An 18,629-nucleotide genomic window follows, 5' to 3' on the forward strand; every position below is an offset into this window, starting at 1 on the left:
TTAGGCGTCACCAGTGACATCTCTGGTGTTAAAGGATTCAAGTTGGAATCATTGAAACAGGAGCTACAAACAATCGTTGTGGCGCAGGATGCAATGAAGTGTGACCACAGTGCACTTCTCCACAAAAACAGAAGGAGAAACCAAACTGGGGGGAGCCAGAGATGTCTACAGAAAAAAGAAAAGCATAAAATTCACAGATTCCAATTTGCTTCAAATCTTATCTTTGTGCTTCTTTTATTGCAATCAGTGTTCACTTCTATTGTCATTTTCTTTCCACCTCACCCTTTCCTGCTATTTAATTAATTAAATAAATAAGTTACATCTTTCATTTGCACACTCCTCCTTTTATGTCCCATATTGTGAGTTCAACCATAACATCAAGAGACCCTCATGCGATTTAAGCAGCAAAAACATGTTGTTTTCTTCCCTCCAGCTGGTAGAAACCATGTAATGTCAGACTACAAACAGAGGTTCTGTTTAATATACTGTACACCATCTATGATGATTACAGTAATTATCCTTTTAAGCTATAGGCTTTCCTGTAATTATTCCGTCCGGTATTAATGTCAATATGTCAAGGTTCTAATTTACCTCCTGTCACTACATTGGGGCTTGCCAAATATTAGCCATCTGGCATGGCAGCGTGTGGGGGCACAATTCTATCTAATCTGTATGCTAAAGAGATGATTATAAATTATGTCTAATCGCAATCTCCTGAAGCTTTGGTGATTTCCATAACTCATAATATTGTAGGCTTAATAGCTGCAAACATTCCTCTTCTTGGAATACATGCATCAGTCAAACATATTAATATTTAAAGAATGTAGGATTCACGTTAATATGTTTTAATTAAATTCTTTGGGAGGCCAATGGTAAATTTGTTTAGAAGAAAATCAACCTAAAATCTCAAATCTGCACAGGTTTGTTGGGTATCCAAGATCAACCCAAAAAGAATAAGGAAAACCTTTATGCTACGTATACACCTTGCACATGATGCATGTTCAAGGACACGTTAAGCGGGCATTCTTGCACGTCCTTTTAGCATACAGTGGTTGTACTGGACTGTTGGTCCCCAATACAAGTGCATTTACTCACACTGGAGGCTTGGTTGAAAATGTTAAAGAGGTGCAAATGTCGCAAATCTTGCTCCAGACTTTTTCTTTCGTAGCTCTTTTCCAATAAATTAAAGACTTGGTGTCATTGAATTCCAGCCAGCGCATTTAATAATTTCTCCTTCATGATCAATGTTCAAATGGTTGGAATTAAAAGAGATGCCATTTATTTTTCTCTACCAAATCCGAGTACATGATTAGTCAAAGTTCACCCAGGTTTATCTTCTAATGCGTGTTTAATGGTCGAGCTCGCAAACAGACTTAAAAACTTGCGAAGTGATGCATGAGTGTGAGAGATTTGAGCACAGAAGCCGAAATTCTACATAGACTTTGCATTGGAAGTGTTCGCTTGAACGTTTCTGAGCCCGGTGTAAGCGTAGCTTTAGATGGATTAACAGACCATAGTGGGCAAATGCTGACATGTAACATAAAAGTGCTGCCCATTGTACAAAAACAAATGTACAAAAACAAAATAATAACAGCTAATGGCTAAGTCACAACTGCCCACAAGGGGGAATGCGGATTGTCTACGGGCAAAAAAATGGGCAAACCTGTGCGAGGTATACAGGAAACACTAAATGTCAAAGTCGTAGAACCTGATCTATGGTGAACATTTTTTTTCTACAGGCATGCTATGAGCTGCAGCCCATAGGGTACACTTATACACCACACAGCAAGATGAAGTAAGTGAGCTGCAGTCGTGTCATAAGAATTCTTCATCTTTTCAACCTACACACTCAAATCTTTGAACCAGCCACTCCTCTACAAGCCAAAGGACCCCAGCACCCGTTCAGGTCAAACCACTGAAAGCTGAAAACCTTTTGTTTTGATTTGTAGTTGGACTTATACAAACTACTCAGTTGACACTCCAGGAGTATATATATATAGATAAACTTTTCAGCTTGTCCTGTCCAACAGCTGAGCAAACAGATAAGCGCTAAAGGCCCCTTGTCGTAGACAGATTTTACTGTTACAATAGGGGGTTATGAATCTTCAGACACATAAAGTGTATATTTAAATAAACTCCTCTTGTATTTGAGGCTAAACTTTTTTTATATTTGTTGTTTTTGTATACGTTTCTTGTTGGTCCGGATGGTCTTATTAGAGTCAAAGTCTTGGTTTTTTTATGCTACAATACTCCAGACGGAAAAGAGAGAGTAGGAGTAGGTGTATGTAAAATAAAAGGACAAAGCATTAGAGACTGAGGATTAACTATTTTAAAAAAACAAAAGAGAAAACAGTAAAAGTTGCATGGGATTGAGTGAAGTGCACACACACAATTGTGAAGGAATTGTGATCATAAATTCACATAAACCTAAACATCTAGAAAATTACAAATAATAAGCATACATACTGTAAATACCCATTCACATATTCACACAACACAGATCAATGCATACACCAATGTAAAACTTAAGCTCTTATAAATATGGATTTTTCCCCCGCAAACTGTATTTCATAAATATTCAATTTGCACAAATGTGTTTAGACAGGAATGTGCGTGTGGGTTTGTGTGGATGATTGTGTGTTTCCTAGAATTTGGGTTTCTGACATGTGTTTACAATTGCACAAACGGCTGACTTCTCAAAGCTTCAGTGCTTAAAAACCTGCAGAATCTGCATAAGACGCAAGTGGCAATGAAAAGACTTGATTATGATAATTTTCTCAGTTTTGTGCTCTCGGTTTAAGAGAAGGAGTAGCATTTTGATTTTGATTTTTTTATAAATTTGATATTTTTACATGAAACGAGCTGCACTTTGTCAATAAACTGGAATAATATTAACATTGCTAATTATCCTATTACTTAATCAAACAAAAATTCTTAATATTTGCACAAAAGTACAGCAAAACAAGACTTTTAGCTCGTAAAGCCCAAAAACGGACTTGTGTAGAGCGCGAGAGTTTTGAACTAAGAAGCCCGAAACACAAACTTAAGAGCGTTGACATAGACTTTTCATTGGTCTTACCTTGCAGAAGGTGGTGTGAACATAACATATAATGTGTGACAAAGAACACCGTGTCTTTCTAGACACATTTTTTAAACATTGTAATCATCTAAGGACAAAGAAGGCGTGACAGTTGTTGCAACCTACACTCCTTCCTTCCGCTTTTCGTCCACTGATGCCATCTCTATGACAGGAAGTGTTTTAAGGCTGTGGGTGACACTGGATTGGCAGGTGGAAATATATCTGTGTGTGTGCAGGGAGATGTGTGAGCAGGATGATTGGCAGCTCAGTGTCTGCATGAAGCGCCACTGAATTGTCACTCCGACTCGACGGTTGGTATGTGCAGAATTGTTATGCATTTTTTTGGCCTCTTCGTGAGCGCTCTTAACCATTTTTCACTCAATTTATCAACTTCATTTTTAATATTAAAGTGGTTAGCTGTTTCTTGATTAAGTTGATTTAGTTTTGTTTCTGTTTTAAAAGAAAAAAAACAGATAGTCAATCAAACAATGTTTCTGACATTAAATTCTAAACAAAAGTTTGTTTTTTAAATCTCTGTCCCCGATACATGATTTCTTTTTACATGTTATGATACAATGTAGCACAACCACAGAAAAGACAGTTAGGTGTTCTTTAATCATGAAGCAACACAGAATCCGGTGAACTTCCAGACCGAAGCTTCTGTTGAAAACTAAGGATTTGGGCTGTTTACCCAAACTGCTAACCATGATGGCCATTGGATAGAAATAAACAAATTACCGGTACTCTATTAAGTTCTATATTTACTACTTTTGGCTTTGGATGGTTACCGAACCAAAACTCTGTGCCATGTTGCTGCTCGTGCCACATAAAAATCCGAATTGGGGTGTCTGTAGTAAGCTCCAGATGAGAACGAGTGACACTTGAGATGTGTCGCGATAAGTAATGCAACGCTAGACTTTTGCCAATATACACCCATAACGTAAAGCATGAAAACTGATCTAAAAACTTGCAGAGCGACGCATAAACACAAGAGTTTTGAACATAAAAACCTGAAACGTGGATGTACGTGTGTTTAAAAAGACTTTCATTAAAAGCTTTAGCTCAAACCTGATTTCTGAGCTCAGTGTGAATGTAGGATTAGAAAAACTACTTAATGGATATTTTTAAAAACTAAATACTTCCTTTCTATTTTAGAAATTGCCATTTCCTAAAAGGTTAGACATTTTAATGTTTGATGATTAAAGGTTTACAGTCAATTAATTAAAAAAATACACTTTTTTATTCATTTTCATTTTCATTTCATTTTTAACCTAAATATCCATCGTCTAAACTCCCTTAAACCTCAAACTGTTTTCCTAACCACAAACAGCATAAATCCAACGGTCACAGTAGAAATCGAAGTAGTTCAAGTGCAACTGGTTATCGTTTCATTTGGAAAAGAAATTCTGGCTCCTTGAGAGTGACAGCGTTGAGCAGCTGCTCTGGAGTGTCTGTCTTCTGTCACTCTCTGATGATTGGCAGCTCCCATTCTGGAGGGCAGCCATGAAACTGCCTCCTCAGCAGGAGCCCAGGGGGCCTGGCTGTACTGATATGATTTATGCAGGTGCTGATTGTGTCACTTGCTTTGCAAAATGATTGTGTCACTCTGGCCTGTAAACCAGTGCCCTGCAGAGACTCTCCTAAAATCCTTTTTTTTTTTTTTAAAGGAGTTGTGGTTAAATGTTTTAGCAAGTCTCAAGCTGTTAACTGAGAACATGTAGTGAAAAAGACTAAAAACCTGTTTAATTGCAGGCAAAATGAACATTTTCAATATTTTAAAAACAGGAAAAAAATGCACATTATAAAACATTTGATAAATACTATCAAATGCATTTGATTCAATTTCATTTTATGAATAGAATTAAGCTCATAATTAAAAGCTGAATATTTCTGGCGGTTGCTGGGCTGTAAGCTAGCAACAAACAGATGAATGACAGGAAGTGGGGCAGGCTTACCAACAGTCCCACCTACAACTCAGAGGAGAATTTCTAATGAACTATTGCTGCTCTGCAGAAACTATCAAAGACCGCTGGGAATGCTTTTAGTATAGATCATAAGAAATCTATTGTAACCCTTGTGCTATCCAAGGCACTTTCACGTTGAGAGTCGGGTCATCTAGACCCACTAGACAGTGGGCTGAACCTTTTTTCTTCAATGATTTGTGATCTTCACTGGTGTCCATGGATTACATGAAATCTTTCCACCTTTATCCACCTTTGTCATGGTAGGGAGAACACGTTAATGCAAAGGTGGGGTCATCTAAGATAGCACAAGGGTTAAATCAGTGCACCAGCAGCAACTTGTGGGGCTTTCTTAAAGCAAAAAAAGATGTTTTCCGAAAAAGTTTCATAGACTCCTTTGTCATTTAAAGTGTCTGTGCTGCTTCATAAGATAAGAGAGCCGAAAAAACCCTCAGTCATTTGTAGAACCTCGACTTGTGCCTGAGCCTCACAGCAGTTAAGTGGACAGAATTCAGATAAGTGTTCCTTTGGCCCCTCATTTGAATCTATAATTCACTCAAAGGACAGCATGAACAAAAAAAAGGATTTGAAACTCAAGTACAGGTTGATGATGCTGTGAATAATTGCAGGTCACAGGCTGGAGTAACAAGATGTTTTACTGTCAGATTTCTACATCAAGCAGCTTAAGCCTTAGCAGATAATATATACAAATATTTATAGTGTATGAGTGAACTGCATGTGTCAATTTTAATTGAAAAACAGTCAGTCAGAGGCAAGTTTTGGCCGAAGTCTTCTGATGTTTATCATCAGTCACAACGCTTTTAGTTTGTACCTGCAAAGTATTTTAAGTTCAGAAAATTATTTTTTTCCAAATAAGTTTAGGAGGTTGTAAAAAACCTTAACAGAAAAACCGTAAATAAAGGGCTACATATAGATTCTATTTTGAATAAATAAAGAGATGGAAGGAGACTGGAGCAAATAGATCAGTGAGCAGACTGACTAAACTAAAAGAGCACTAAAATAAAGACTGCCTTTATTGGATTTTATCATATTTTATATTGATTTTCTATCAGATCAAGCGTTTATTATGCATTACATTTACGATTGCAAAATAAGTGTTACAGTTCAGAGTGAAAAATCTGTGATTTTGATTAAGAAATTCCAAAGAACCTGCTGTGTGTTCCATCCATTCATCTATTGGTCAAATGTTCCATCCACTCAGTCAAACTAAGAACCTAACCAATCACATAACTAAGCCGCTACCCACCCAAACTAACCAACTAACCTTAGGGCTGGGCGATATAGAATTTTTATATGGCGATTTAGTTTTTTTTATTTCAGGCGATTACGATATAATCCAAATAACTATATTTGTCAAATTTGAACACTGTGATCATAAGAGAAATGTGTAATGATCAATGGGTTGTTTAGATCTAAATATTTATTTCCTATCATACTTTAAACGTAACTAATGCACTGAAGGAACATGATTAAAGCAAAAGCTTCCAAGTTTCAAAAAAGAGCAAAACAGAATGCTAAGCTGCTTGATCCGTTTCATTTAAAAACAAACTAACTAGATTTAACAACCACATAACCAACTAACTGACCAACTTATTAATTTAAAAAAAACAACTTACCTAACCAGCCATATAACCATCAAACTAAACAACTTACTAAGTAAAGTAACCAACCAATTAGCCAATCTACAAACCAATATTTACAAAAGTAACCAACTAACTGGCCAAACTATTAACTAAACCAACTGACTGACCTAAACCAAACAACGAACTAACCCAAACTAAACAACTAACTATCCTAATTAATCCACCCAATATTTATTGCAATGAAAGTATTTTTATTGTCATTATTTGTTGGTCTTAACACAGTCAGAATTAATAGAAGCCAAAAAATTCATTGTTATTAGCTCTTTTTTATTTATAAACAAAGATTTTAAACAGTTTTGTCTTTTGATAAGTGTCTTCATTTTTTAACCTTGCTGCTTTGATCCCTTGCTTATTGGCTTTTTTATTAGGAATATGTTCAACATTATCTTAATTATGTGTAAACAAAATCTTTTGTCTTTGTGAAATTAAAACAAATGAGTGATGACAACCATTCTGTTTTGTTCTAATGCAACAATTTGTATACATTTATTTCAAAAGTATATTCATATACATCAATTCTACACCATATAATAGATACAATATCATGATATAGATATATGTTAACTTTAACTGAAAAAGTTTAAACACAAGCACTAGATTTCCTTACTGAATGCTGAGGTGTCCTGTAGAAGAAATGCATGAGCGATCCTTCGCTCTCGGAGTCATCTTCACACTTCTTCAGAGTCACTGTAGCCTGTCACGGCACAGAATGTCACAGCCTGCTCATCTGTCCACAGGCGTCACGAGTGCTGATGGTCTCTGAAACACTGAGAGCAGCTGCTCTGATGCCTCGTGCTTGTCTGCTCTTTTAAACTGGCTTTGAGCAGTTGTCTTCAGGTTTTCAGTTCTGCTGAAGGAGCCTGGTGTCTTTTGTTGAACTGCAATGTTTTCTGTCAGAATAAATGTCAGGAGTTTCCAACGTGTTTACACGTGTGACCGTTCTGTCTCAATAAAAAGCAGATGCTGCTGTCTTATCAAGTAGATTAGATTCAAATGTCAATAAGGTGTACCATCAAACTGACAGAAGATTCAAAGAGTTTATCTATTCAAAATCCATTGTATTTCAGAACTAGATTGAGTGGCTCTGCCCACTTAACATTACAAGCAGGAAGTAGCCACTGGGTTCAAGAAGCCAAAATCCCATAGACTGAATTGACTTCATTTGGAAGTAAACTGTTTACTATGAGTTACGTCACACTCAGTCTAGTTCTTGTACACCAGGGGTGTCAAACTCATTTTGGTTGGGTGTTCACATTCAAGGCGTCTGATCCCAAGTGGGCCGGACCAGTAACATAAAAGCAAAAAACAGCTTTGTTTTTTTGTTTTTTTAATCAGTTTGAAAAGATGTCTCAACCAACATAGTAGCCTGATCACTTATTATTATACATTTATCTGCAAATTCTTAAAAGAATTGCAAAAAACTGGGGAGGAAAAATTAAGGTGTCTTATATACATCTTAGTAACCAACTAACTAGCCAAACTATTTACCAAACTGACTGACCAACCTAAGCCAAACTTACTAGCTAAAACAAAACAACTAAAAAAAAAATGCAAATATGTTTACATGTGATTTATTTCAGCAATTTATGAATTTCTAAATTGAATATTCCAAGTAGATGTGATATATGTTTGTATTTATTTCTGTGTTGTCAAGTAAAAAGAGCTTTAAAAAAAACAAAGCACACAACCCACATTCCTGCTTTCGTCCCACAAAGGAGTGTTCCTCACTTCTTTGTGGCACCATTTTAAAGCAAAATAAACAAGCTTTTATTACTTAGGAACATTGAAAAAGTATCTACCTTTACTCTTCCAGCTGATTCTGATATTTTGAAATGTTTGAAACAGGCAGGAAACAAAAAAAGGGATGAATTTACACTTTATTTTTTCTTTAGCCCCCCATACCAGACACATCCATTTATCAATGATGATATCTGCACTGAAAAAGACAGTTTCTAACAATCTAAATGTTTAATGGCCAAGTAAGAAGATGTGTCGGCATAAAAAGTGACAGGAAAAATAACTTTGACAATTGTTTTGCTACTACAAAATAAGTTGGTCCTTTGTTGTTTTTTTAAGTACTTTAGGCAGTAAAAGATATAATGGGAGCTTTGTTTATGTTGCTGCTGCAGAAATCTTTTCACACCGTGATGCAGTAAAAAAAAGAAATTGTAACAACGTGACATTTTTACCTGTGAAATGATCTGCCAGTGTATGGAAGGGAACTCTTGTGTTTCTTTTATTGTAAAATGAAGTCATTTTCTTAGTGTGTTCTGTATGCATGTGTGTGTGTCTGATGCATCCAGTTGGATATCTGGATATCTCCAATCATGCTTACCATTTTTGTTGCACCTGTAATGTTGAGAGAGGCTAAACGCTAGTGGGAGAGAGTGCAAACAAAGGGATGATGGGAAATGAGGCCAGGATCACTTCGTGCCAACAGTACCACCCACAACTCAAAGGTGAATTTTTAATGAACTGCTGCCGCTCTGCAGGCACTATGTCCTTCATTTTAGTGAAAAATGGCATAACTAAGAATTAAAAGACCACTTTAAAAATAGATCAACAGATAATTTGGAGAAGGTCTTTAAGGAAAAATAGAAATACAATATTGTCCTTTTGAACACACATTTAACCAGATGGCTGAAAAAGAGCCAGTACCATCCGTGTTTCTTCAAGGACAGCGGATAAAATCATGTCGGTCTTTGCAGGCCTTTTTGCAGGAGTCCCTGGCGGATTCCATCCCCAGCAGGCAATCTGCACAATTACCAAAACAGAAACATCAATGACCTCCTTCACGCCTCTAAACCTGTTAGAGACTCAAAGTGCAGATCCAAGGTCCCATCTGCAGTGGCGTTCCCTGGTTACCTGGTGTTAAGCGTGGATAAAAAGGTCAGCCATGGGTCCCACCAAGTATTTTATCAAATCACACAGCTGTACAACTGCTGAGGATTTGAGTGTGTGTCTGTGTGGTGTGCTGTGTGTCGAGCTTTTGGAGTCGGCAGCACTTGCCTGTCTGCCCATGCATTTAATACCGTCTTTAACTCAATAGCTACAGGGATATTCTCGTTGTTTTCAGAAAAAATATTCTTCACCCATGACTGAGCATGTGGCCTCTGTCGAGATATTCTGCAAAAAAAAAAAAAAAATACAAAATAAGGGTTGCATTAGAGTTGTGGCATCAAGCGGTGAGCTTGTGTTGAGACTGAAAATCCCATCAAGTTCAGTGACGTTATTGGAAAACTTATTGGAGAAGCTATGCCTTTGAGGCTTAGAGAGAAAAGGAATGGAGGGAGAGAGCAGAGAGACTGAAGAGGCCTGTCAAGATGTCACCGCAGCTGTGTGATGCCATCAAAGGTGACCCGTGACCTTCAAATCAGCAGTGAGTGGTTCATCAAACGATTCTGAGGGCGCTTGTTAATAATAATCAGCTAATTTCTCCATCCAGGGCGTGGAGTGAGGACGAAGGCTGCATCATTCAATTAAGCTGTTAAAAAAAAAAAACGTCAGGGAAAGTAGTTCTTTAATCTTTAATCTTCAGATTATAAACTGCAGTCCCTGCTTTCATACTTACATCATACTCTGTCATATTGGGAGGTGTCGGTTCTCATTTGAAAATAACAAAGCTCTAGCACTCAAATACATCACTGAATGGCATTAAAAATGATCTAATTATAATATATCATCTGTATATCCATGGTTGTGTACACAACGTACCGTAAAATTGTGTTTAAGAGGAATTTCAGTCTCAAATAAAATAATGAGGTTTATCAAATAAAATTCCACCACCAATTCATTCTAACCGGAGACAGGATCAAAAGTTGTCAGAACCATACTATAAATTAAACTTTAAGCTTAATTTATGTAAATATGTCCTCAAATATTAGAAAAATGCCAGAAGAACATGTTAAAAACACCATTTTCATTGGAGTGGGTCTTTACTAAACAGTGTGGTTGTGAGTGAATTATCTATTTTTCTACTCTTGCACTACCTTCTGTCTTTACTCAGCTCTCCTGGGTGCAGCTCACCTGCCTGCCCAACCTTTTTTTTTTCAAATGAATGCAGTTTGAGAATCCCCTCTTTGTAGAACATGATGGATGACGACTGGGGAAGAAAGTTTTACACCCTTTGGGTAATAGTTTTTCCTTGACCTGCTCTCACGCTGCAGCGCATGTCTGTATTTTACATTCTGACCGGGCTTTGAAAGATCTCATTTTACAGATGACAAGTAAATGCACCGTCTAACCGTGGAGAGGCTCCTCCAACATTTTCATAAACACCAATCATTTCCTCGCCAGGCCGCCGTGGATCGACGAGCGGCCATCCGGCTCAAAGAACTGCTTACTTAGCCTGAAAGCCCGACGTCGTTACTGAACTGTGCTGCTGTTAATACAGCTGGAAGGGATTTGGGCTCCAGCATGGTGCTTGCCTCAAACTTTCTCTGACGTTCAGTCAGTCAGGGGAGGCATTAGTTGGAGGAAATGTACAGCGCAAACTCCCATCAGTCTTTAGACAGTCATGAGCGTAATGTTGCTGCAGGGGAAAGCATGAGTTTGCCCCGACCGCAAGCCATAAAAAGTTTGTGGAGCGGTCGTCGAAAGACTCCTGTGATATGCGCCCAAATGGATCCGGTGAAGACGTCTGTTCCAAGATGAACAACACAATTTTCCGATGGAAAGAGGAAACATGCCTAGATTTGACAAATCAGAGCCAGCCTCATGGCGGCTGACATGGAAATGCCTTAAAAATATGTTGTCAGAAATCTTGTGTTGTTCGTCTAAACAACAAAAGATGAGCCCTGCAAAATCAGAACAGGTTCTGCTGAAGCTTTTATGCTACATTCCCACCTGGCTCGGAAACACGCTTTCAAAGCGACAGCTTAAAAAGTCTATGTAAACACATGTATATGTGCACTTCGGGCTTCTGTATTCCAAACTCCTGCATTCACGCAACGCCACGAAAGTTTTTATTTCAGTGCAAAAAGCGCGGCCATCGAACGCGTGTTGAAAGTTAAATCAGTCAAGCTTTGACCAATCAGGGGTAGTGACATATGGATAGCATCCTTTTAAATTCGTGGAAGTCCCAACAGTTAAAAATCATAAAGGAGTAATCAATAATTCAGTTTGTGCCTTGCTGGAATTGTATTGGTATGTATCGGAATCGAGCTGTGAAAGAAAAAGCCTAGAGATTTGCACCGCTTTGACATTTCGCACCAAGCCTCTTCTAAATGGAGGTACCTGCGCTCGTGTCGGTAACAGACAGTGCAAACACTGTACACTAAAATCACATACAAGATTGCCCCGTGTGTACATAGCATTATGTTCTCAATGAGCGGTTTTCTTCCTGTTCTGGGAATAGAAACACAGAGTGATCAACAGGACTCAAGCAGCAAAACCTCCACGTTCAAACCTCTCACTTATCTGTCATGTAGTTCTGTGTTTCAGAACATGATCACTCTGTCCAAGAAGAAAGCATGTTTCACTTCCATGCTCATCGGAGAGTAGGCACAGGGAGGGTGAACGCAACTTGCTCGCTCCTCAGTTGCTTAAAAAATGTAAAAAAAAACATGTATGACATGTTTTCCTCTATTACATTTTTACCGCGCACAGAGGGTGGGGGAAGAAAGCAACCTGGCCGCCACGTGCATTCCTCAAAGTTGACTTTACGCGTCCGCTGGGAGAGCAGTAGAGGGTCGGTTTTCACCGGCGGCTGAAGTGATGACAAACAGCATGAGAATTCATTAGAGGGGCGGAGGAGGCCTGTAAACTGTCCTTGAGGCTGTGGGAAATAGATGCAGTGGATCAATCTGCTATTAATTCAGTCATTCAGTTCATGCATCCTCATTCTGTCTGCTCCTTCAGGCTGAATTAAGCAGTGAACCAACCAGCACATTAGCAATACTTGGCTTGAGCTGATAAAGGATTATAACACATCAGAGGAAGATGATAAGAGTATAATGAGGATATTAGCAGCCGTCTATTTGGGACGTTACAAAATCATTTCAAAATATGTCAACTCTCAGAGGACTTAGTGCTTTCTGGGGCGACATGGACGTCATCGCAGATCAGAAGAGTCTTTTCAGAATAACTGTCAGCGTCTGCGAAAAGCAATCCTGCAACAAAACAAAGCAAACCGGCTCGTCTCTATCTCACTCTTCCAAAACTTTTACAGAGGCGCTTCTTATCACTTGACATAATTTTATTCTTCTGAAACCCAAACTGATGAACTCATTATGGTGCAGCAATCAAACGATGCTGCCTGGAATGAAATTAGCCTGCTCCCCTGGTGGTTGCTCGTTGTCATGGAGAAGAGAAGCCGTGTTAATCTAAAGTGTCAAAAAAAGGACTTTTGATAGCTTTATCCGGTTAAAGATCTTTCTCTGCAAGGATTCTCCAACTTTTTTAGAGCTGGCTCCTGCAGGGCCTGTAAAAATTCAAAGGCAACTAATTAGGCTCTTCGGAGCTTCCATTAAAAAAATAAAAAAAGGAACAAAACTGTGTCTTGAGGAGGGGATTATGTGACGAGAGTAAAAACAGTTTAATGGTCTTAGAGAGGAACGCTGCTGAAACAAAATGATGTAAATGTGTGGTCCAGGAGTTTTAATTTGAAAAGATCGCTTCCCCTAATGAGAGATTGTAAAGAGGTGAAATATTTTCCACCAAAACCGCGACCACACGTTTACGTCATCTCCGTCAACCAACAGCAGCTGAGATGTCCCGAGGAAGATTATCACCAACAATCAAATCTGGTTGCACTCTCGCTGAAATAATTAGCTGTGTTGGTGTGATCAGATTAATGTAATCTCGTTTGCATGCTTGTACAATGAGACCTTTAACGGCAAGCAGTTTGTGTTTCTGATGGGCTTTTTTTTTTCCTTTATCTAACGTTGCAGGGCTCACCGGCACAGCACATGTGAAGCGAATTTCTTTTCCCTTCTCAGCGGGAGCTACAACGAGCTAATCCTCTTCCAGCTAAGTTGGACTAGCAGCCCATTACAGTCGGCTCACAGCGAGCCGTGCCTTGGGGCCTGATGACAACAGGGCCAGCCATGAACATTCCTTTGATTTTGGCTGTATGATTGGACCGTCGGGCCTATCAGACCCCTTCAGTGGATCAGTGCAGGTTGAGCACCCACGAGAAAAATTTCACTCCCCCTGTTCGCCAGCTCAGTTTCGTACCATTCCTTTTTTTCTTTTTTTTTTTAACTCACAAGTGGTTCATGTGTGAATAAAATGTGCCTGTCTTCAAAGTGGCCAATATACGGCTGCAGATTGAAAGAGAGATTGCCAGGCTTAGCATCTGTGACCTTCCTCCCACTCCTCCTCGTCCTCCTCCCCTTTGATGCTGCTGTTCTCCGATTCGATGCTAGACTTCTGGTTGTAGGTTGGTTTTTGATTTTTTTTTTATCTGCGGCTAAAAACACACTCCTCCTGTCAGCCGGTGCAGCTGGCGTTTCCACGACATCACAAAGATGGGTGAAGTCATGCGTTAAATTGCCTTTCTCGAATGAAATGAACAAATACATTTAAGGGAATAATTCCTTGACTGTTCAACATATAATGTGTGCTTACATAAGGCTGGCTTAAACCTTCCTGTGTTGTGTCGTCTTCCACTGTGTTTGGTTCAGTTTATTCTGGAAGAAAAAAAAAGATTGTATGAAGGCTGTAACTGCAATTGTCAACAAAAAATACATTTGCAGCTGAAAGCCTTTTTTTCCTTATGAAGTAGAGTCTAACATGTGTCAAATGAAGCCATATATGGTCATTCAGGTGTCATTAAATCAAAATATTTCAGACTTCTGGATGCAGTGGCAATCTTTTTACAGCAGTGAGCAAAAATAAGTTGAGACACTGGATTCTGCTGCAGGTAAACAGACTTAAAATTCTTTATTGTGTCAGAAAAATACCACAAAAACATGCTCAAAACATGATTTTCAACAGAGTGGGTCTTTAAGCAGAAACACTTGCAGCTTTTAAAACCTGCAAAGGTACCGAAAATCTTTTTCGGTTAAATTTTGCATCCTTTTTTTTTTTAGCTGAGTTCTGCATCCTGATTGGCTGTTGACCTTATCAATCAACCTCCGCTTTGCCATATCCCCTATAGGGAATACATTCAGCGCGTCAAATTGTATAAACCGCAAGAGGATCTTTATTGTTATTCTATAATACTAAACTTATTTTTCTACAAAGCTTTGAACTCTGATGCTACATTCGCACCGGGCATCAAAAGGGCTTCCATATTCAAAAATCTTGCGCTCACATCGCTATGCAAGTTGTTAAGTCTGTTTGGGGGTTCTACATACAAAGCACACAGCAATTGAACCCGTTAAAGGTTAAACCTGTTGAACTTTGACCAATCGGGGACTTGTATTTGGTAGTGAGGTATGGGTGCCATCCTTTTTCATTCATAGAAGTGTAAATCATTTAAAAATTGATCATGGAGAAGAAATGAATAACTGCAGATTGTGGTCGGCTGGAATTCTATGACACCAAGTCTATATCGGAATCAGGCTGTGTAAGAAAAAGCCTGGAGCAAGATACGCAAAATTTGCACCGCTTTTACATTTTGCACCAAGCCTCTTCCAACTGGAGGTACCGCTGTAGGTACCGTAACCATTCTGCCGGCAATAAGCGTTCGGGGTCTTTTCAACTGAGGATAACATCTATGGAGAGAAATTAGACTCAGTCGGATTTGTGCGTGCGTAATTCTTGATTTGTGCGTAAATTAGGATTTGTGTATGCATATTCTTGCTTCGTGCGTGCGTAAATTAGGATTTGTGCATACATTTGGATTTGTGCGTGATTTGTTACTCACATAATACGTTTTGTGTATAAGTTAAAAAAATATAAAATGAAAAAAATACAAAATGCAATTTACGTATGCACAAATTAAGATTACAACAGCTTGAAACTACTTACACACACACATCTTTAAAAAACACGCACGAATCCCTTGTTACGCACACACGAAGCCAAAGTTACGCACGGATCTACCGTGAGACTGTTTTCACGTCTCACAAATTCATCCGTAAGTGCTGCATTTAAATGGTGGAATGCTCGGTCATTAGAATTTTCCTATCAGCCTTCCCTTCTAAACGTATCCAGACAATGACTCAATCACATGAAGACAGTAGATGTTAGTGTTGAACATAGAGGCTACTTACTTCGGGGCGCTGACCACCGAGATGGGCCGCCATTCTTCCCGTGACTCTCTCAGCCTGACTGCCTTTGATTTTTACGGAAGAAAAAAAACAGTGCCCCCTACTGGTCATTCCTGTTACGCATTTTGTATCAATTCAGTGTCTCTGAGAATAATATACTTTTAATAAATATATTAGCGTTTAAAAGTGAACGTCATATTCTAAGATAATAATTTTTATTTTCCTTTAAAGTTTTTTTAAGCCCTGCTACACCCACTGAAGGAAATACGTTTAGAAAGGAAGGCTGATAGGAAAATTCTAATGACCGAGCATTCCACTGGTATTTAAACGCAGCACTTACGGACGAATTTGTGAGACGTGAAAACAGTCTCACGACAGATCCGTGCGTAACTTTGGCTTCGTGTGTGCGTAACAAGGGATTCGTGCGTGTTTTTTAAAGGTGTGTGTGTGTAAGTAGTTTCAAGCTGTTGTAATCTGAATTTGTGCATACGTAAATTGCATTTTTTATTTTTTTTCATTTTATATTTTTTTTAACTTATACACAAAACATATTATGTGAGTAACAAATCACGCACAAATCCAAATGTATGCACAAATCCTAATTTACGTACGCACAAAGCAAGAATATGCATACACCAATCCTAATTTACACACAAATCAAGAATTACGCACGCACAAATCTGACTGAGTCTAATTTCTTTCCATAAACATCCCACTACGGTAGCCCCACTTGGACAAACTACGAAGCGCAAGATCTGCTCGGGCTCTACATATTTTCATTTCACGTTTCCTTTTGTAACCTAATGTTCTTTTCCTTCATAAGTTGTGTCTGAGATAATTATTTGTAATATTTATAGAGAAATTTAGCCACAACCCACTTTGTAAAAACATCTGTGGCCGTTAGAATGAACCTGCTGCTCCACACAAGTGAACCGTGTCTCTGATCAGAGCAGCTGGAGTCTTGTAGCTTCGTGTTTGCAGGCAGGGAAGGTGCTTTGTTATAGTGTGCGCTCCGGAGAAGGGTTTCGGAACGCAGTCTGTTCGGCTGCAATGCACGTAACCCTTGTGCTATCCTTGGCACTTTAACATTGGGAGTTGGGTCATCTAGACCCACTAGACCAGGGGTCGGGAACCTATGGCTCGCAAGCCATATATGGCTCTTTTGATGGTCGCATGTGGCTCACAGACTAATCTTTAATTATACTTTTTTCTTCATTAAACCAGTCCTTCTCGGGCGCGATGCGATGCCAGAGGCGCGCAGTAGTAGCGGTGCTTGGAGACAAAATTCTGCGCAGGCACTATCAGTTTACTATTATCTATTATTTCACAGAGTTTGTACCACCCGGAAACCTGTGAGTTGCCGTGCCTAAAACTGCGTGCGCGCTCCAGTCTCTGAGAAAGAGCGCGCAGTAGCGGGGACGGGATGTGTGAGGAAGAAAGCAGAGGGTGGGGGTGAGGGGTTGTGGGGACAGGCAGCAGGTGAATCGCGCAGGGATTGTAATAACGTAAAACCCGCTGCCCGTCACTCACTGCGGCGTGTGAGTGTGTGTTTGGGTCCCCGTCTGCATGTGATCAGTCTTTCTCACATCTACAGAACATTCATACCAACCAACGATCACGTTTAAAGTCTCAACGCCTGCATGAAGCAGAAACTCACCACGGATCAACTTGACTAAACCATCAGCAAAACTACCACGAGAAATACTCATCATTTATTAGCAACAGCATAACAATGTTATTAAAAAGAATCCACAGACTTATTGTACTTTAAAAATGTTGAAATTACATCAAATGCACACATTCACTTGTATGTTTAGTTTTAAACATATTGTCGCGATCTGAGTTGGACTGGGTGGCTGTCGGGCCGTGTTAAAGATTCTGGAGTTCAATGAACGCATCAAGCAGAGATCTGATTGGCCCTCAGTTCTGTCGCTCAGCCTGTTGTTAGGTAGTTTGGACCAATGGGGTTCAGCTATGGGCCAAATAAGGGAAATGGGAGGGCTGGAGCGGGAGCAGGGGAATATAAAGTTGGGAGAAACGCTCTCGTCTCAGCGGGAGAGATTCAGGAGTTGCTGAATTAGTTGTACGGCGTTTGTTGCGGTCTACAGTAACCAGAATGAAGAACCTTAAAATAAGTTAAGTCTCTGTGCTTCAGTGTGGGAAAGGGACGCTTCAATATTGTATGGCTCTTTCGAAATTACTTTTAAAAATATATGGCGTTTATGGCTCTCTCGGCCAAAAAGGTTCCCGACCCCTGCACTAGACAGTGTTTTTGAAACTTTTTTCTTCGATGATTTGAGAACCTACGGTAACTGGTGTCCATGGATTATAAGAAATCCTCTTCACCTTTATCATGGTAGGGAGAACACATCAATGTAAGGGTGGGGTCATCTAAGATAGCACAAGGGTTAATAATAATCATATTAATAATAAAAGCACGTTTATAAGATAATCTCGCTCTGCGTTGGAGCTCTGTTTGTTTACAACGGACGGCGTAATTTCCTCTTCTATGGTAGTATCGTAATTTGTCCAGACCAATCACTATCTGACACGTCATCGGACCAATAATGTGACGTCAGCACTTCTCGAAAGACCCCGAACGGTTGATTATGGTATCTCCACTGGCGCTAGTGTTAGTTAGCAACCGACAGTGTGAACACCGTACACAAAAATCACATTCAATCATGCGCGTTGTTGACTGTACCACACATTCCTAGTGGGTTCTTAGCATTATGTACTCAATGAGGAGTTTTCTTTACTTATCTTT

The sequence above is a fragment of the Oryzias latipes genome, chromosome 24, assembly GCF_002234675.1.
Source record: "Oryzias latipes chromosome 24, ASM223467v1".
Classification (NCBI taxonomy): domain Eukaryota; kingdom Metazoa; phylum Chordata; class Actinopteri; order Beloniformes; family Adrianichthyidae; genus Oryzias; species Oryzias latipes.